The sequence below is a fragment of the Castor canadensis genome, chromosome 1 (assembly GCF_047511655.1).
Source record: "Castor canadensis chromosome 1, mCasCan1.hap1v2, whole genome shotgun sequence".
Classification (NCBI taxonomy): Eukaryota; Metazoa; Chordata; class Mammalia; order Rodentia; family Castoridae; genus Castor; species Castor canadensis.
This window is the reverse complement of record NC_133386.1, coordinates 197575722-197597033: the sequence shown is the minus strand read 5'-3', so window position 1 is coordinate 197597033 and position 21312 is coordinate 197575722. Positions and strand designations below refer to the sequence as shown.

Sequence of the window (21312 nt, the reverse complement as noted above, 5' to 3'; positions counted from 1 at the left end):
AAGTTTTATCTTCATTTTCATTTGAATCTAGGAATTTCTTAATTTCTTCAATGACCCATTCATCATTCAAAAGTGTGTTGTTCAATCTCCACTAGTTTGAATGGTTTCTTGATTTTCTTTGCTATTGTTTTTTAATTTTATCTCATTATGATCTGTTAAGATGCAGGGGATTATTTCATTTTTTTTTGGACTTGTTGAGGTTTGCATTATGATGTGGTATGTGATCTGTTTTGGAGAAAGTTCCATGGGCTCCTAAGAAGAATATGTAATCTGTTGCCTTAGGATCACACATTCTATAAATGTCTGTTAAGTCCATTTCATCCATGGTATTGTTTAGTTCTAGTATATTTTTGTTTATTTTTTTTGTATGAATGCTCTGTCTTTTGAAGAGAGTAGTGTATTGAGATCTCCTATTATTATTGTATCTGGTTCAATCTGTTCTTTAAGCTCAGAAGTGCTTGTTTTATGAAGTTGGGGACAATGATGTTCAGTGCATATATATTCAGAATTGTTATAACTTCTTGCTAGATTATTCCTTTTATGAGTATGTAGTGATCTTCTTTGTCTCTTCTGACTGTTTTTTTTTTTTTGCATAAAATCTGCCTTGTCTAATATAAGAATAGCTACTCCTGGTTGTTGTTGGTTGGAATGTAAATTAGTACAACCACTATGGAATGCTCTATGGAGGTTCCTTTAAAAACTAAAAATGGGAGGGGGGATTCCAAGATGGCAATTAGAGGGAGGAAGCAAAAGTGTGCTTCCTAAAGTAAAATCTTGGAGAGATGCTGGAGATACACCTTACAGGAAAAACCACCAAAAAGAGGCAAAACTTTGACTCCTCCACAACCCCAGTCCACGCATAGCATCTCCACTTCACTTCATGTTAAATGGAGAAACCAGGAGGGTTTCTGCGCCATGGCCAGACACCAGCATGCAGACTGCTTGGGAAGAAGCAGACCACCAGGTTCTTTTTGCTTTTGATGAGACAATGACAGAACTACTTCTGAGACACCATCTCCAGGATTGGAGGCTGAGGGACTAACACCAAAATTAAGACTGAAACTTTATTGCATTTGAACTTGGAGATTTTTTTTTCAATCCTCTCTCTGTCTCTTTAATGCCTGTTTAGCTTACTGTTGATTAGTACACTATCTCTCCCTTTTTATATCTTTGAAACGTTTTTGTTTGTTTGTTTTGTTTTTTAACTTGTTTATTTGTTTTTCCCATTTTATTTAACTTCTTTGCTTTCCCTCTCCTCTCAACCTTCCATCCTAAATATCACCATTGTTAATATCACAAGCTAGAAAATACTTAATTGCACAGAGTACAGGGACAATAACAACACCAAGGGCAATGATGGGAAGACAGAAAAAACAGGGAAACTAGTTTCCCCACAGCAAAAAATTAGTACAGGAACCAGAGGGAAATGAAGAAAACAGATACTCAGATCCAGACTCCGACAAAATGAAGATAAACTATGCCAAAGAACACAATGAAGCCCACAAGAATAATTTAAAAGAAGAAATCCTACAGGTAATCAATGAGAATTTTATAGCGATGATACTGGATATGGTCAATGAAAGTGTACAGAAGACACTCAAGAAATTCCAAGACAACAAAATAGAGAATTTGAGAAAGCACATGAAGAAATAAAAGGAACCATAGAAGCACTGTATAAACACCAAAGTGAAACAGAGAACATGATTAATAAAGAGATAAATGAACTCAGGACAAAAATAGACAACATTAAAGAGGAAACGACCCAGGATATGGAAAAACCTCAGAAAAAAGAACAAAACAGAATTTCAAAACAAAATGGAAGGCCAATCCAGCAGAATAGAACAAACAGAAGACAGACTCTCAGAACTCAAAGAAGAAATGGTAATTAAAGGAAAAACCAAAGAACTATTAGTTAAACAACTCAAGACCTGTGAAAAGAAAATGTAAGAACTCACTGACTCCATCAAAAGACCAAACCTGAGAATCATGGGCATTGAAGAAGGAGAAGAGGTGCAAGCAAAGGGCATGCATAATATATTCAACAAAATAATAACAGAAAATTCCCCAAATCTAGAGAAAGATATTTCCATACAGCTGCAAGAGGCCTCCAGAACACCAAACAGACCAGACCAAAATAGAACTACCCCATGGCATATTATCATTAAAACAACAAGCACAGAAACTAGGGAAAGAATATTGAAGGCTGTAAGAGAGAAAGAAACAAATAACATAAAGGTAAACCCATCAAAATCACAGCAGACTTCTCAACAGAAACATTAAAAGCAAGAAGAGCGTGGGGTGAGATCTTCCAGGCACTGAATGAAAATAACTTCAACCCCAAGATACTCTACCCAGCAAAACTATCACTCAAAATAGATGGAGCAATAAAAGTCTTCCATGATAAGCAGAAACTAAAACAATATGTGACCACAAGGCCACCACTACAAAGGATTCTTCAAGGGATTCTGCACACAGAAAGTGAAACCCAACTTAACCATGAAAAGACAGGCAGCACCAAACCACAGGAAAAGAAAAAGCAAGAAAGTAGAGAGTAACCTCAACTTAGGTACACACAATCAAACCTTCAAACAACTAAGACAACTAAATGACAGGAATCACCACATACCTCTCAGTACTAACACTTAATGTTAACTGACTTAATTCACCCATCAAAAGGCACCGCTTGATGAAGTGGATTAAAAAGGAAGATCCAACAATTTGTTGCTTACAGGAGACCCATCCCACTGACAGAAATAAGTATAGGCTTAGGATGAAAGGCTGGAAGAAGATTTACCAAGCCAATGGCCCAAGAAAACAGGCAGGAGTACCAATACTTATCTCTGACAAAGTAGACTTCAAACCTACATTGATCAAATGAGATAAAGAAGGGCATTCCATACTAATAAAAGGGGAAATAGACCAAAAGGAAATAACAATTATCAACCTATATGCACCCAATCTCAATTCACCCAATTTCAAAAACATACCCTGAAGGACCTAAAAGCATATATTAACTTCAACATAGTGGTCATGGGAGACTTTGACACACCCCACTGTCATCAATAGATAGGTCATCCAAACAAAAAATCAATAAAGAAATCCTAGATCTAAAATATACCATAGATCAAATGGACCTAGTTGATGTCTACAGAACATTTCATCCAACTTCTACACAATATACATTCTTCTCAGCAGCCCATGGAACCACCTCCAAAATAGATGATATCCTAGGGCACAAAGCAAGCCTCAGGAAATATAAGAAAATAGAAATTATACCATGCATTCTATCTGATCACAATGAAATGAAATAAAAGACAAAAAACATGCAAACAGCTGGAAATGGAATAACTCATTGCTTGATGAGCAATGGGTCATTGATGAAATAAAAGAGGAAATTAAAAAGTTCCTGGAAGTCAATGAAAATGAAAACACAACCTACCAGAACCTATGGGACACAGCAAAGGCAGTCCTGAGAGGAAAGTTTATAGCCATGAGTGCATATATTAACAAGACTGAAAGATCCCAAATCAATGACCTAATGATACATCTCAAACTCCTAGAAAAAAAAGAACAAGCAAATCCCAAAACAAATAGAAGGAGAGAAATAATAAAAATAAGAGCTGAAATTAATGAAATAGAAACAAACAAAAAAAATCATACAAAGAATTAATGAAACAAAAAGTTGGTTCTTTGAAAAAATAAACAAGATCAACAGACCCCTGGCAAACCTGACTAAATGAGGAGAGAAAAAACCCAAATTAGTAGAATCAGGAATGCAAAAGGGGAGATAACAACAAACAACATGGAGGTCCAGGAAATCATCAGAGACTACTTTTAGAAACTATATTCAAATTAATTCAAAAATCTTAAAGAAATGGACAGATTTCTAGATACATATGATCATCCAAAACTGAACCAAGAGGAAATTAATCACCTGAATAGATCTATAACACAAATGAAATTGAAGCAGCAATCAAGAGTCTCCCCAAAAAGAAAAGTCCAATACTTGATGGATTCTCTGCTGAATTCTATTAGACCTTTTAAGAAGAACTGATACCAACCCTCCTTAAACTGTTCCACAAAATAGAAAGGGAAGGAAAACTGCCTAACACATTTTATGAAGCCAGCATTACACTTATCCCAAAACCAGGCAAAGACACCTCCAAAAAGGAGAACTATAGGCCAATTTCCTTAATGAACATTGATGCAAAAATCATCAATAAAATAATGGCAAACTGAGTTCAACAACACATCAAAAAGATCATTCACCACGACCAAGTAGGCTTCATCCCAGGAATGCAGGGGTGGTTCAACATATGAAAATCAATAAATGTAATAAACCACATTAACAGAAGCAAAGACAAAAACCACTTGATCATCTCAATAGATGCAGAAAAAGCCTTTGATAAGATCCAACACCATTTCATGATAAAAGCTCTAAGAAAACTAGGAATAGAAGGAAAGTACCTCAACATTATAAAAGCTATATGTGACAAATCTACAGCCAGCATTATACTTAACGGAGAAAAACTGAAACCATTCCCTCTAAAATCAAGAACCAGACAAGGATGTCCACTATCTCCACTCCTATTCAACATAGTACTGGAATTCCTAGCCAGAGCAATTAGGCAAGAAGAAGGAATAAAAGGAATACAAATAGGTAAAGAAACTGTCAAAATATCCCTATTTTCAGATGACATGATCCTATACCTTAAAGACCCAAAAAACTCTACTCAGAAGCTTCTAGACATCATCAATAGCTATAGCAAGGTAGCAGGATATAAAATCAACATAGAAAAATCATTAGCATTTCTATACACTAACAATGAGCAAACGGAAAAAGAATGTATGAAAACAATTCCATTTACAATAGCCTCAAACAAAATCAAATACCTAGGTGTAAACCTAACAAAGGATGTGAAAGACCTCTACAAGGAAAACTATACACTTCTGAAGAAAGAGATTGAGGAAGACTATAGAAAGTGGAGACATCTCCCATGCTCATGGATTGGTAGAATCAACGTAGTAAAAATGTCGATACTCCCAAAAGTAATCTACATGTTTAATGCAATTCCCATCAAAATTCCAATGACATTCATTAAAGAGATTGAAAAATCTACTGTGAAATTTAAATGGAAACACAAGAGGCCACGAATAGCCAAGGCAATAGTCAGTCAAAAGAACAATGCAGGAGGTATCACAATACCTGACTTCAAACTGTACTACAAAGCAATAACAATAAAAACAGCATGGTACTGGCATAAAAACAGACATGAAGACCAGTGGAACAGAATAGAGGACCCGGATATAAAGCCACACAACTATAACCAACTTATCTTTGACAAAGGTGCTAAAAATATACGATGGAGAAAAGACAGCCTCTTCAACAAAAACTGCTGGGAAAACTGGTTAGCAGTCTGCAAAAAACTGAAACTAGATCCATGTATGTCACCCTATACCAATATTAACTCAAAATGGATCAAGGATCTTAATATCAGACCCCAAACTCTTAAGCTGATACAAGAAAGAGTAGGAAATACTCTGGAGTTAGTAGGTATAGGCAAGAACTTTCTCAATGGAACCCCAGCAGCACAGCAACTAAGAGAAAGCATAGATAAATCGGACTTCATAAAACTAAAAAGCTTCTGCACAACAAAAGAAATGGTCTTTAAACTGAAGGGAACACCCACAGAGTGGGAGAAAATACTTGCCAGCTACACATTAGACAAAGGACTGATAACCAGAATATATAGGGAACTTAAAAAACTAAATTCTCCCAAAATCAATGAAGCAATAAAGAAATGGGCAAGTGAACTAAACAGAACTTTCTCAAAAGAAGAAATTCAAATGGCCAACAAGCACATGAAAAAATGCTCACCATCTCTAGCAATAAAGGAAACGCAAATTAAAACCACACTAAGATTCCACCTCACCCCTGTTAGAATAGCCATCATCAGCAACACCAACAACAACAGGTGTTGGCGAGGATGCGGGGAAAAAGGAACCCTCTTACACTGTTGGTGGGAATGTAGACTAGTACAACCACTCTGGAAAAAAATTTGAAGTCTTCTTAAAAAGCTAGACATTGATCTACCATTTGATCCAGCAATACCACTCTTGGGGATATACCCAAAAGACTGTGTCACAGGTTACTCCAGAGGCACCTGCACACCCATGTTTATTGCAGCACTATTCACAATAGCCAAGTTATGGAAACAGCCAAGATGCCCCACTACTGATGAATGGATTAAGAAAATGTGGTATCTATACACAATGGAATTTTATGCAGCCATGAAGAAAAATGAATTGTTATCATTCACAGATAAATGGATGGAACTGGAGAACATTATTCTGAGTGAGGTTAGCCTGGCACAAAAGACCAAAAATTGTATGTTCTCCCTCACATGCAGACATTTGATCAAGGGCAAACACAACAAGGGGATTGGACTTTGATCACATGATAAAGTGAGAGCACACAAGGAAGGGGTGAGTATAGGTAAGACACCCAAAAAACTAGATAGCATTTGTTGCCCTCAACGCAAAAAAACTAAAGCAGATACTTTAAAGCAACTGAGTCCAATAGGAGAAGGGGACCAGGAACTAGAGAAAAGATTAGTTCAAGAAGCGTTAACTTAGAAGGTAACACACACGTACAGGAAATCAATGTGAGTCAACTCCCTGTATAGCTATCCTTATCTCAACTAGCAAAAACCCTTGTTCCTTCCTATTATTGCTTATACTCTCTCTTCAACAAAAGTAGAGATAAGGGCAAAATAGTTTCTGCCTTGTAACAAGGGTTAAGGGGGATAAGGGAGGGGGGGAAGGGGGGAGAAGTGACCCAAACATTGTATGCACATATGAATAAAATAAAAATTAAAAAAAATTAAAAATAGATCTACCACATGATCTAGCAATATAACTCCTGAGTATGTATACAAAAGAATGTAAGTCAGGATACAATATGGACACTTTTATACCCATGTTTATTCCAGGGCTATTCATAATAACCAAGCTATGGAAACAACCTGGAGGCTTACAACTGAAAAACAAAGACTTCATGTTTTCTCTTATTTGTGGAGGATAGATTCAAAAGAAAAATGTATGCTCAAATAAAAACATAATCATATATACACAATATGTCTGTAATAGTTGGACTCTTTGAGGGGAGTAGAGAGAGGAAGGAAAATAAAACAGAATGACAGAGAGTTAATATTCTTCAAATACTTTGCATCTGTGTAGAAAGATGGCATAATGGTAACAGAGTGAAAGCTGTTGATTAATAGGGTGTAAGGGTAAGGATTAGGGAGAGCAGTAGAGGAGAATAAGAATAACCTGACTGAAATACAATATATTCATTGGTGAAATAACTTGGTGAAACCCCTTTGAACAAGGAATCTGCACTTGAAAAAATTAAGACTTGAATGAAAAACAGGTTCTGTTGGTTGTAGTGGCAGGGCAAAAAAGGGGAATACAGTCAATGTTCTTTATATTCTCGCATGAAAACAGAACAATGAAACTTGTTGAGATTATTTTATTTTATTTATTTTTTTTAGGGATTACTTTTTATTTGGGGTCTCTCTATAAAGGGAAAGGTTTTGATATAAAGCCATATAGATTAGTCATAAGGCACCTCAGACCATCTTTTCTTATCTCTTGCAGTCAGGCTACACTACAATCAAAGAAGCTTTTTCCCATAAGATGGAAGGGGACAGGAGTGGAGGGTGTTGCCCTGCAGGTGTGGAACTTCCACAAACCCTCAGGGTTTCCCCTTCTTGGGTTTATGGAAGTAATGGAGTTCAAATCATCTCTTCTAATTTAACTCCAGCTAGACGTCTTTACCTGTGGCTCAGATATATTGAACTCTTCCTCTGTCTGACTTCCCCAGGGGACCATGTTTTATCCCTGCATGAGAGGTTCAGGAGTGTAGTACTGAATTCATAGTCCAAAGTGCTGACCCAACTATCATCCTGCTGAAGAAAAAAGGACAGAAAAATGTGCCAAATGCCCAAAGCAAACAAAGGGGGAATTCGGCTTTCCCAGAGTCATTTAATTGGACTCAGAGAGGGGTCCTCACATCTGGAGAGACTGGGAAGTTGGGAGGGAAGCAGCTAAGGGGGGTTAGGTGCAAGGCTGCTAGTGCAGCCTTCATGTCCTGGTTTAGCTGCTGTGAGGTCCTGAGGGAGGGAGCTGCTTCCTCATTCATTAAAGTCACCAGTTAGTCTTTTGGTTCCACCGCAAGAATCCAGGGGTCCAAACAAAGAAGAGGGCAAGGAAGACATTTGAGAAGGTATAGTACCTTGGAGGAGCCTGGACCCCCATGTGGTGTGAGATGCCTTTCCCAGAGGGAACCATGGGACACAGAAATCATCACCTTGGCGTGAGCATTCTCTTTGACCCCCAAACCAGGGTTTGGCTCTCTCATGTGTCTTCATTCACACATCAGGAATGGGAAATCATTTCCTCAGGGTATCCATAGATGAACAGAATGAAGAAGAGAGCAGATAGCAGAGAAGGCATATTGAGATATTGGGACTCACTCTCTGATGATCTGTCTGGCTCGCCCTATATGTGGTCTTTGATCAGAAGATTTCCAAATTCTTTGTGTCCAGCATGGAGGCGTCTAAGCAAGACATGTGGGTGTAGGAAGGGAAGTGATAAGAATTTATTAAAGGGAAAGGGAAAGGCGTTACAAAAAACAATACTGATGCCACCTGGCCAGATGGGCCAGGTGGGATGGAAGCAGCGAAAAGGGAGCAGAGAGCAGGCACTCTGTCTCAAGGCACTTAAAAACCACAATGAACTGCTGTAGGGGAGAAACCCAGGCAGTTTTTGATCACCATTAATCAGGGTTTGGGTGGTCCCTGGGCTAGGGTGGTGGATCACTTTGTGTATATTTGCAATTGAGAATAATCCCTGGCGACTGTTAAAAATTTCTGTAATTGAAAGAGAGCTTCACAGAGAGAGAAAATGTTCAATCCAAAATGCAATATGTTAAGTCATATATGTTGAAGAGTTGTCCTATATTTTCTTTTTAGCCTGCTTCAATATAGTATAGAGGATTAAAATTCCACTCATGATTCTATAAGGCAGGGATTATTTTTATTCCAAGTTTGTAGAGAGCAACCAAGTTTCACATTGGTTAAACAACATGCCCAAGGTCAAATGAGATGTAACCAAGCCAGGCTTGAATCCAGGTGTGTCTGACTCCAGCATGCCAGTCCTCACCCTCACGCCATTTGACTCTGAAAAAGAAACTCATACCCTTGAGTGATCCTGTTTTCTACCCAGAACTTATTAGTCTGTTAAAAGGAATCCTGTGCTGCCTGTAGGAGATTCAGGAGCATACTAAAATCTGTGGATTTCATAATGGTTGACAGAATCTGAGAGAGGAATGCATGGATCATGGGAAAAGTATTTCAGTCCCTAGAGGTCCTGACCTGCAAAGGACTTCGGTGTGTTCAGTGTAGATATGTGTCCCTCACAGAATGTCAATGAGGAGTGTTTATTTTCTAATGTAGAGGGTCACCAGCCAGCCTGAAATAGTCACTCCAAAAGTGTCTTTGTTCCTTTGGTTGGTTGAAATTAAAGGACTCCCTCTCAGAAGGTTTCCACCTTGGTGACCAACTTCTTCAAGGAATTAAAGTCTGCTTTCAGTCAGCGCTGCTGACTTTAATGTTCTTTATATTCTCGCATGAAAACAGAACAATGAAACTTGTTGAGATTATTTTAAATAGGGACAGTGAAAGAGATGATTGAGAGGATAAATCTGTCCAAGGTACATTGTAAACATGGAAATGTGACAAGGAAATCCCCCTGTATAACTAATGTATACTAATAAAAGTATTTTTTTAAAAAGAGACATTTGTGCTTGTGGCAAGCCCAAATGGGTGGATAGAAACAAGGGATAATACTATCTTATAATGAACATGGCATCACTCACCACAAAGAAATATCTAGCCCAAAATAATAATACTACTGAAGTTGTCATAAAAAGGCAATTTAAACAACCACTTAATTTTCCAACTACATATCTATGTGAAGCCCAATCTTCTTCATATGCTTTCTAACATGATAGATCAAAGAAATCAAATACAAAAGCAGAAATGAGAATAAAGCAGTGTTCTGTGACCAGACATGAAAGATGTGCACATACATATAAAATGATTCCATTCTACTGATTTTTTAATTTTGAAAAATGTACCTAATTTCTACTCTGTTTATATCAATTATGTATTGGATTTTTTAATCTTCAAGGAGATTACCAAATATTTTAGAACATCACTGTTTTAATTTCTAATACAATTAGTATGGAAAAATTGAATTCAGGTAAACCAATGCTCTTTGGGGGACCTAAATAATTTTGAAACAGATGCATCACTCCATCTTTGCTCGTGTGTTCACTCCTTGGGTTCATGTCACCCTAATAACTTCATTTAAATATGAGCATCTTTGTAGTGACTTTTCTCCAAATAAAGTCACATCCTGAGGTCACATCTCCTCTTAGTTTTGCACCTCTGGAGCAACTGCCTCAGTTGGGTTGCTGGTGTGAATCTGTTCCATGTTTGTCATTCTCTGTCCCTCTCCTTCCTATCATACATACAAAGTACATACTTTGAAGCCAAAGTATTCCCACCTGAATTCCACCTCTGTTCTTGGTCCAGTGGATACAGTGAACTAAGGTTGCTTTCTAGTCTCTCCACCAAACTTATTCTGGGTTTTGGTGTATGGATGGCTGTGGAAAGAGTACAAATCACTTTACAGACCTTTCACTTGCCCCTCCCTCAAGGAAATGGATCAAGTGTTCCCACCATTGGGATGTGACGCATCCATGCTTATCACCTTTGGACTTGGTCATTGGCTTTGGAGAATGGCAACAAATAAGCTCATGTGTCACTTATCAAACCCCAGCAAGAATTCCAGATAGAACTCGAAAGTGAGTCTCAGCTTCAAAGCATCTTCTCATGTGCCTGCGCCATGAGAAGGTCACATTCCAGGTAGGGGCTACTCCTTTAATCTGGGGCCAAGAGAGCAAACAGGGGCGGGGCACACCTGAACTTGATCCTTGGCCTGAAGACAAACCCTAGTGAGCCCAGAAGAGTCTCCCTGACCCATGACCTCATGCTATGTAAGTAAAGAAAAAACGCTTGTTTTAAATTGTGGATATAGGTTTGCTTGTTTCTGCAAAACAGCTGACTTAATAAAGCAACAACCAAGCAACAGTTCACTGATTATACAGCAAACCATCCCCAGGTAGGGGATGACCATTCAATGAAAGGTTTTGCTTACTCAGTGGTTACTATTTTCATGTGTGATGGGCCAACTGATTACATATGGTAAGGCTTTGGTTTTTCAGTCAATGCCTGATTAGTGATTATTGACTCAGAAAAATGCAGAAGAAAACTGACAGTTCTGAAGTGAGATATTGTTAATATGAAATTAAAATAGGTTGGGCCTGAAAAGTCTCGATTAAATGAAACCAATTATGGAAGAGAGCTTACCTTGCATAAACATGGAATGTTTGCGAATCTGAGTTTGGGCCATTTACCATAAAGCCTGTATTATTGAAAAACTGAACCTCAACAAATCAGAGGCAAAACATTAACTAGGAATTATATAAAAGGGATAGCTTTATAAGTGCAAAATGACAACCAATCATCTTGCTTCTTTCTTTTGCTTTCACTTATCATCTATAAATACTTGAACTTGGTCATTTGTTGTAGGAACATTCTACTTCTTTTAGTTTTGTGTTTCACATTTCCTGAATTAATTCTTCCTAGGAGAAATTTTTAAAACTTATTTTGAACTTTTTGTCTAACAATATAAAAGGCCAGGAGGGAAATCATCACACAACTTTGGCTTCAAGATGAACCCGGTAAGTGTCTTTTTCTTTTTAAGGGGAGATCTGTGAACTCACTGCCCCTTGGAAGAACTCAGTCCAATTTGCTGGTCTCAGGAAGACAAGGTAACAGCTTCCATTTGAAAACATGTATAGAAATACTGCCCTTATAAAATGAGTTTCCTGTGAGGGAATGTGAGTTCTTTGTAGAGTGCCAGAGGCAGTGATTTCATGTATGCCGTGTAGGGAGGGGAAAGACACATGAAGAAATCTGGGTCATTCTTATGCCAGAAGCTGTGCCTGTACTTGGTCTCTCTGTCTCCCCTAAACTGCTGTCATCCACCTGCACAGAGGATCACATCCTCTCCCACACTCCAGCTCCCCTCCTTTTCCCTCTCCCTATTTCTCTTCCGCGGGATCAATTTCCCCCTTCACTGGAGCTTTAATATCAGCACAGAAACTTGTGCTTGTTCTTCCATCTCAAAAAGCAAACACAGGAACCTTCCCTTGGTGCTGTGTCCCTGTCACTTAGCATCCTATTTCTTTAGTCCTCTTTTAACAAAAAATCCTTAAAAGAATTGTCTGTATTTGCCATCTCTAATTTTCTTCTCTCCTGTTTTCTCTTTAACCTGCTCTATTCAGACCTTCAAATTCATTTCATAAACCTGCTCTGCTGTGTCCCCATCACCCCCTGACTGAGGACCTTCTTTTGTTTTCAAAACCCACGCTGACCAGTTGCTGTTTTCCTCTGTCTTTGTCTTCCCAGTCATTCTGGCTCCACCGCAGTCTTCTCCTGCTTTCTCTGTCTTCTCACTGCCTTATCAATCTTGCCGAGGCTGGGGGCTGAAATCATCTTCCTGAAAAATAATGACTCTCAAATGCACAGCTCCAGATCCTCTCTCTCACCATTTGTCTGGTGTGTCCTCTGGTCCACTCACCAGCTCCAAATTCTCACCTCCAAATCTGATCTCCAGATGTCACTTCCTTAGCCTTCTCCTTAGGTTTTCCTTGTTCCAGTTGATGACAACTCCATCCTTTCCTGGGCACTAAAGTCTCTCTCTCTCTCTCTCTCTCTCTCAACCTGTCCCTCCCTCCTTCCCTAACCTCTTGCCCTTCAGATGTGATCTGCAATGAATTATATCTCTGTCTCGCTCTCTAGAGCATGCCTCTCAGGATGCTTGTCGTCACCATTTGTACCACACAGATGTTTATAAATGATTGCTAAATGGAGACAGAGAAGGAAAGGTGCTCTCTCAAAAAGGGCTAATGAGAGGCTTTTCCAAAAGGGCTAGTTCTCTGAGCAGCTGTTTTTCACAATGTCTTTTTACAAACTTATCATTGAGAAACATTCACTAGGTACCTACCAGGGGCCATGTAATTTTTCTCTCACATTTATTACTTCACATAAGTGGAAGCCAAATAGCACTGGAGGAAATCCTTAGAGGGAGTGGGGAATCTCAGAAGTTGTTGGAGCCCTCACACTCTTGGAGTACAAACCTCTGGCTGCTGCTGAAGTTGTTCAATTTGGGGATCAACTTGCTGACTTTTTCCCACAACAAAAGGACAGACCCAATTTCTTTTCCACAGAAGATACCATGTCCCAAGCCCAGAAGGTTCTCTCAGCAGCTGAGAGAAATCTAAAGATTCACATCAGAGCCAGAAACTACCTGTTACTGTAGTCTTCATTTCTCCTCATTTCCCTCTGTCTGCAGGATCCACCTTTCCTCATGCAGCTCAGCTCCTTCTTTCTTCTCTAACTAGCTGTCTCTGTGGCTCGTCCCCACCCTCAAATTTCGACCCACTTCCCACCCAGAACAGTCTTTGATTCACAGTTTGACTCCAGACCCCACCCTTAGGGATCTCCCTCTCTACCTGAAGCAACATCCTAAGGTGTTTTCCTAATGACTGTGCTCTCTAGTGAGGGTCACTGGCAGTGAGTTGTCGAATAACAGCTCTTCTGTAAGCACACTTTAGCCTCACAAGGACCCAGGGAGACATTTTCCCAATGATGCTGAGAGAACATGGGGGACTTATGTGAAGTCATAGAGATGGTCAATTGTAGAACTATTGTTGAACCTCAGAAACAGGTGCCCCAGACCAATGCTCATGGCCTCTCATTCCATTCTTGTTTCAGATGTTTGGATTCATTGTGATTGGGTCACTGATCCTCTATCTTTTAATAAAAAGCAAGTCTCCTGAACAAAACACACCCTCTAATCATAAACAGAAGAATGACAAGGTGAGTCCTAGGAATCCATTGTGGGTGGAAAGATGTCTATACAGGGTGGAGTCTAAAGGGGTCTTCCTGTTTCTTACTCCCTACTCTGTGTCTAAGGACTCCATTGGTGCCATTCCCTCTCCTTCCCTTGTTAATGCTTCTCAAGTGTGCCCATGTTTTACAGGACAAATAGTCCTTCCCAAAGACACTACAGGAGATCAGAAGTCAACCAAAATAGAGTACATCACATCAGAGTGACATCCACAATGCAGCTGAACAAATCTGAAGTTGTAGAATCATCTTTGAGACCTAGAGAAGTCTTCCTCCTTCTGAAGTTCCATAACCTGCCAAGCTGAGGGAAATAACTGTACCATTACTTGGACCCTGCTTCAGTTTACACTAATAAACCATGCTGTTATTCTAATAAATGGATAGAAATTTAGTGTGTTTTAATCAACAGGACTTCCTCATGACACATGCAACCATGTGCTATGGGCATCCACTCATAAGCCTGGGTGCACACACATCCATGTACTTCCCTGCCTGTGAGCTTGTGGGTTGGAGGAACAAATATATACTCCATTTTCACCATTCACTGATATAATAACTATGAATGGAGCATTCGCTATGTTTAAGGCTGTGTTTGGAGGAGGAGGATGAATATTCAAGAATATGACATCACCCGTGGTGTCCTGTGACTTGGGCGCTCAGAAGAGAGATGCCATGTGAGCAATTTTCTTTAAGCAGGATGGCATGGGAGAGGGATGGGAGAAACAGTGATGGATGTGAGTCATTCTGGTGGTGATGTAGCAGCAAGGGACGAGGAAAGCAGAACACAAGGACAGTTGAGAAAGCAACGTTTGAGTGGGTGATTAAAAGTTGAGGGAGGGGCAGTTTCACTGTAATGAAGAATTGCTCATTTGGAAGATCTGTAGAGAGACTAAGGCATCCATGAACATGGTCAGACTGAGGCATCCATGAATATGGTCAGACTGAGGTATCCATGAACATGGTCAGTCCTTCACATGCTGTTACCACTGAAACTGCAGTCCTCATGAATGTGCAAAGGTTTCAGGTAAAAATATCCAGAATCTTGAAGACCACTACATTGTTGCTCCTAAAAAGATAGAGGCTAATTCAAAAGACGAATGTCTGTCATGGGGAGCAATAGGCCAGATAAGAGAGGGAATCCTTGATTCACTTCCCCAATGAACCATTTGGACCTGTGGGCCTTTCTTGTTCATTTTCTTATTTTTTCAAATGGCCAGTACATCATTTATAGAATTAAGTATGGATAACAGATTCAATGGCTGTGTACAGTGGCACAGGCCTGTAATCCTAGCATGTGGAAGATGAGACAGGACGATCATGAGTTTGAGGCCTGAAGTGGCAACTTTGCAAGATCCTATCTCAAACACAAAGCAAAAGAAAAATATTCAGTCAAAATAAAAACAAGTCAATGGATTTTTGACATGATACAGTGTCTTACTTCACTTGGGCTGCTATAACAGAATTCCACTTGAATAGTTTATAAACAACAAAAATTTATTTCTCACAGTCTAGTAGTCTAAGCCCAAGATCAATGTATCCGCAGATTTGGTGTCTGGTGAGGGCAGGCTTCCTAGTTCATAGATGGCCATCTTTTCTCTGTAGTGTTACATGGCAGATGGACCAAGGGAGCTTCCCAGATGCTGGATTCTCTTCTTATGAGGGCAGTAACCCCATTCATGAGGGCTCCAAACTTATGACCTAATTGCCTTCCAATAGACATTCCTACATGTGTGTGAGGGTGTGTGTGCCAGTTGATTATATGTTCTGATCTAGTACTCAGGGTTTAGTGCTTCATTTTTAAAAATTTCCTACACCAATTTTGGTTAAAACAGAAATATGTATTTCTCTTTCTGTATTATCAAATGGTTCAAATAATGCAGAACACGAGCATTGACTAGTCCAATGGCTTTAAATATGAATAAAAAATTTATTTATTAACTTTATCATTTTTACATTTTCTCACATGTATACATTGTTTGGACCACCAAAAATTTTTTTTAGTAAAAGAATAAAGATTATTTATAAAAACCACCTGGCATCTATACAATGGTTCCAAAAATGACATCAGTTCTGTGGAGTTTATATTTGTTGTCTGTCCTTTCAATTTTTTTCAATATTCTCCCCCATTTCTCCCATTTTACTACTACCTGATCTCTTTTACCCATCCTAGACTGCTTCTTAATTAACACCTTATATTAGCTCACCACCCCCTCCTACTACATAAACTTTTCACCTCTTGTTATCCACTAGACCTTTCCCTCTGTTTCTGTCCCACCACAATTCCTGCTACCTTTAGCCTTCCAGGACCGTGAAGATTCATCTTTGTTCCAATTGAAAACCAAATATACTGGAACAGTAGCAGTAACTGATCTTCGTCTGGGATTATTGCAACTTCAAGGCTGCAGTTCAATAATTGAGACAGCTTTAGTAGCTAAACCTTCTTTCTAGCCTTTAGAAGCTAAAGGGACTCATACTGAACCACTACCCACCACCCCCATCTTCAGACAAGAAAACACTCCAGAACTCAACCACCACCCAGTCCTGTACAATCCTTCATAAAACCCTAAACATAGGGGCACAAGGGACTGGAACCCCCAAGCCAAAAATAACCCCAAATGAATAAATCTCAATTCAGAAACATGAAGCCACAAGACAAGAGCTCCCCCTTAAAAGCAAACTCCACCACTAAGGATCTAAACAAAAGTAAAGAGAAGGAACTATCAAACATTGAATTCCAGAATAAAATAGTAAGAATGATTAATGAGCTCAAAGAAGAGACACAGAAGCTAGTGTGCAACTCACTCCTGAGGTTCATAATGGATGACAAGTAATTCTGTCAGGAAACCTGGAGTCAATTTAAATCAAGGTGAATGTTTGAACTTTGGAATAAAAATCCTTGAGGATATTAAATCAAAGAAAATGAAGGAAAATTCCAGGAAGCAAGGTGAAGTTTCTTCAGGAGGAGCCTCAGCCGATTCCAGAATGTTTGGATTGTGGAGAGGTCAGTAATTCTGTCAAGCAAACAACCAGAACTTGTTCTTCATTAGACTGGGTCCTACTGAGAGACTGGGGAAATGAAAACTTTCAGTAGTTGGTGACAGTGATTCTCCATTAAAGAGGCGTCTAGCCCAGAAGCAAGGAAGAAAGTTAAAGAGCCAGAAACTAACATTGAGAAAACACCAAAGAAAGTTCAGGTTTTCAAGTCTCTGAAGGAGCTATTTGGCATGTGAACTAGTCCAAACAATGAGAAGACAACAGAGAGAGTTAACAAAATTGGTGAGATCCATGTGAAGACATTAGAAGAAATTCTTCTTGAAAGAGCCTGTCACAAACATGGAGAATTGCAAACTAAACTCAAGAGAGGCGGACCTTCAAAAGGCAATGATTTTACTTCAGGAATAAGAAGCTCCTCCAGTGTCTGAATCAAAACCTTCTCTGATGCCCTGGCTGAAAAAAACTGGCATTGGGAAACAGAGAAACAAAATATAAAAAGGATATAACTTGCATCAAACTAAAGACTGACACTGAAATGTAAAAAACAGTGATTTTGCTGCTCTGAAAAAACAGGCATGGAAGAACAGAAAAAAAACCTCAAGAAGGAAGTGAAGTTGTTTCTCACAGCAGTGTTAGTAGGGTTAAGACTGAAATAGGCTGCAGATGAGATCATAGGAGTTGGTGTCACTAAAATTCCAGTCAAGAGATATGAGACCACGAGAGAGAAGCCCATGCAAAAAAAGCAGGAGAGGAGAACCTCCTAGAAAGAGGCTTGACTTCCCTCCGGGAACATTACCCAAGTGGTGGAGAAACCTGTGCTCACTGCTGTGTCAGGCATCAACACAGCACCTGACCAAGTGGCTTCCTGCAAAGCTGCTCCAGAAGAGGGAGGTGGAAGCCACAGGGACTCAATATTGAATGTGAAATGTGCTGCATAGACTTTGGAAAAAGGGGGTAAAGCTAAACCTGAAGTAAATGTGAAACCATCCTTGATTTAAGTGATTTCATCTCCCAAATGGGCAAAGGCAGTGGAGGCACACCCTGTTGTTACAGCAGCTCTGAGGGCACTCAGCTCCAGTACTGTCCTGCAGTACAACCCAGCCTCAAAAGCAGCTGTGGGTGATGTCCCACTTCTCTCTGAGGATAAATTAGTCACCATGCATGAGAAAGAAAAAACCTAGAGACAATTTTGTGCTGCCTCCAACCCAGTCTTCTTCAGATTCCTCACCCCCCAGACATATGTGGCCCTTCTTTACTCCAAGTGTGCATGAACACTCACTTACTCAGCTCTGCCAACAGAAAAGCCCCCTCTCTGTGGAGGATGATTTTGATGAACTAATATGGGAGATTTCAGGAGGCAAAATAAAAGCTGATACTGACCTGGATCCTGGGAAAGATGAAGATGACCTTCTGCTTGAGCTCTCAGAAATGATTGACAGCTGCAGGTGGTAGGAGAACATTTAAGACACAGAGACACACAGACACAGACATACACACAGACACACACACACACACACACAAACACACACATACACACACACGAAGCCGAACTTAATCTGTTAGAACATTTACCCGAGGTGATCATTTCTCTTGTCTCAAATTTTCCCCAAATCAGAAGTATAGCTCTGATCTAATTCCTTGGGGTCAGATTTTTAAAGTCCCTTCATAATCATTTTATACATTTGATGCCATTGTTAAGTATTTTTGAGAAAAAGTCCTATAATATCCTCATCTCCACAGAAAAAAGTCTATGGGATATCCAAATGAAAGAAGTGTAAAAGAACTTAGTGACTCCTTGAGGTGTTTGTCAATTTTGATCGTTTTCCTTTTTGTTATATTCTTTCTTTAATGAATTGTCTTAATTCATTAAATTAATGAATTAATGTATGAGTTTGAAATGGACAAAGACAGATGCTATCACTGTGAACCAAATTTCATGCTAACACTAAACAAAAATCTCTCTCGGTCTGTGTTAAATAGTATGTCTTTTTAAAGGTATTTGGAGATTCATCTAAGCTTTAAGGTGGGCTGAGCAGCTCAAGAAACACGTAATATGGACATAATTCTTTGGACCTGATTTTGTGTCAGCTAGTCTGTAAGCCTGTGAAGAGCAATAGCTTATTTATTACCACTATAATTTTTTAAAGGCTTTAAAATGACTTCAGTGTCCCAAAAATTAATTTTCTACATTGGAGATTTCCTAGACTCTTTATAAGAGATGATGATATGATTTGAGGGATTCTTTTTAGTATGAAAGTTGTCTCTTCAATACTTGTATTGAATTATCACAGGGACAAAAATTCGTAAATTTTTTATTTCTCAGTCTCTCAGAAAATTTGTCTTGCCCAGTATTTATTTAGTATCCCTTAGCCACGGGAGGAGGAAAAAAACATGAACTCATTCAAGTTGCCAATATTGATCTATGAACCATAGCAGTACATTGAATTTACTGGAGCAGGAATGTTGAGATTCTCTGGGGGTGTATTGTTTACCTTCCAGTTTTCTTCATTCTGAATTGAATTTTCTTTTGATGTTGGTCTCCTTCATATCACTTCAAGGTTGAGAGGGAGGAAGTCTGGTGGGGATAATATTCATGAAAGGAGACATTATACATAATCAGAAGGAGGAGGAAAGAAGGATTTCTCCATTTTGTATGTTGCTGTAGTGGCCAGTTTTGTTTCTCATGGGGAAATCTGAACCACTGGTCAATGTTGGCTCCTAAGGAGCTGCTGTTGTAAGTGATTCATCAAGAGCTGAACTTCAGGTAGTCTTGTTGGGAAAATGGAAAAGGAGGAAAGCCATGGGATTGCTCATTCAGTCTTGTTTTGATCTAGGTGATTCTGAACAAGCAAAAACGACTTGAAATTTATGTATAGACACACCTGTACCAATATATCTTCAGCTGACTGAATGCTCTGGTTTCACTGCAGGTTTTGTAACCTCATTCAGTCTTTGGAACCAGTGTATACATTCTAGGTCCCTTTTGTACATAACCTTTATTTTTTGTTCTTTAGAAAATATTTTTTGTTTCATATTCAAAGCCCTTGTAAATGATTCATGTTCAGCATTATTTGAATTATTTGACCTTACAGAAAGATTTTTTGTGAGGTGTGCCAAGCAAGGGGTCCCTGAAGGAGTGATGGACTGCCTTGTGGCCTTTTAGAAAGTCTTTGAGAAAGTGCTAGCTAATGGGGCAGGCTAGCTTAGTGACAGGTGGCATGAAAATAAAAGAGTAAGGTAAAATCAAGGACATAAAACTTTCAAAGTGAGCTAAGAACCAGGACCTAAGAATAAATGCTTTTAAATAAGGAACTTGAATTCTCTAATTCCTTTTAGGCTACCGCAGCTGGCCTTGCTTTTAACCTTATACTAATGATTTACCCAGAGTTCTGGATAAGAACATTCTTAGTAAATGTACAGAGAAATACATCTAGTAAAACTCATCCTTGGACTAAGATAATGAGTTTAGGAGAATAAGTATAGTCTAATAATGGGCATTTATTCCCTCAATAAATATCTTCTAAAAGAAAGCATCTGATGGATTATCCAATAGATATCACATGTATCAATTATCAGCCTTGGTCTCTGTGAACCCTTAATTTGTCAGCCTCCATATGTAAGGTGCAATTAAAGGAGGGTTGTCACAGCAAACGATTAGCATGCCATATGGTCACAATGAAGCAGGGTGTATGGAGATAAGGACTGATCTGAGCCTTTAAATTAGGCCTTATACAAAGAACTTGGTCAGCTTCTCATGCAGCCACATCTCCAGCCTCTGGGGATGGACTTTGTTTTCCTGCTTTTGTCGATAAAACCTCTATAAACTCCTCACCTAATGATATTTGTCCTTAAATTCCTTTTTGTGATAGGTCATGGGCTTGATTGGTATTTATTGACTCACCACGTCACAAGCGTGGCATCCCAGGTTGATCCCTCTCATGGTGTCTGGGAGACCTGGTGGGTTTGAAATCTTCCTGGTGCTGGTGACATTCAGACAGACAGGGATGAATTCTTAATAACATCCTGGCTCTAATTTTGTCTGGGTCTAGAAAGGATAATTCATCTTTGCAATGTCAGCTTTCACAGAGCCTATCAGGATGAAGAAAAAAAATTCTATTTTTCCCCCTGACTAGAGATTACAGAAATAGCTTCAAAAAATTGAGTCACAGTAGGCAAGAGCACCTAAAATGGAACCATGGAGCTCTATTTAAAA

General features: G+C 39.1%; 1 long non-coding RNA gene and 2 pseudogenes across 1 annotated transcript; all 3 read left to right on the top strand.

The window, feature by feature from the left end:
* The first annotated feature begins 11725 nt into the window (after positions 1-11725).
* On the top strand, positions 11726-14461 carry LOC141422406 (uncharacterized). The gene is made up of 3 exons (XR_012446949.1): positions 11726-11872; positions 13971-14075; positions 14239-14461. It is a non-coding gene; the product is annotated as an uncharacterized lncRNA (long non-coding RNA).
* Positions 14462-14726: 265 nt separating this feature from the next.
* LOC141410474 (zinc finger CCCH domain-containing protein 11A pseudogene) lies at positions 14727-17664 on the top strand (annotated as a pseudogene).
* Positions 17665-17691: 27 nt separating this feature from the next.
* Positions 17692-18551, top strand: LOC109675716 (zinc finger CCCH domain-containing protein 11A pseudogene; annotated as a pseudogene).
* The last annotated feature ends 2761 nt before the right edge of the window (positions 18552-21312 follow it).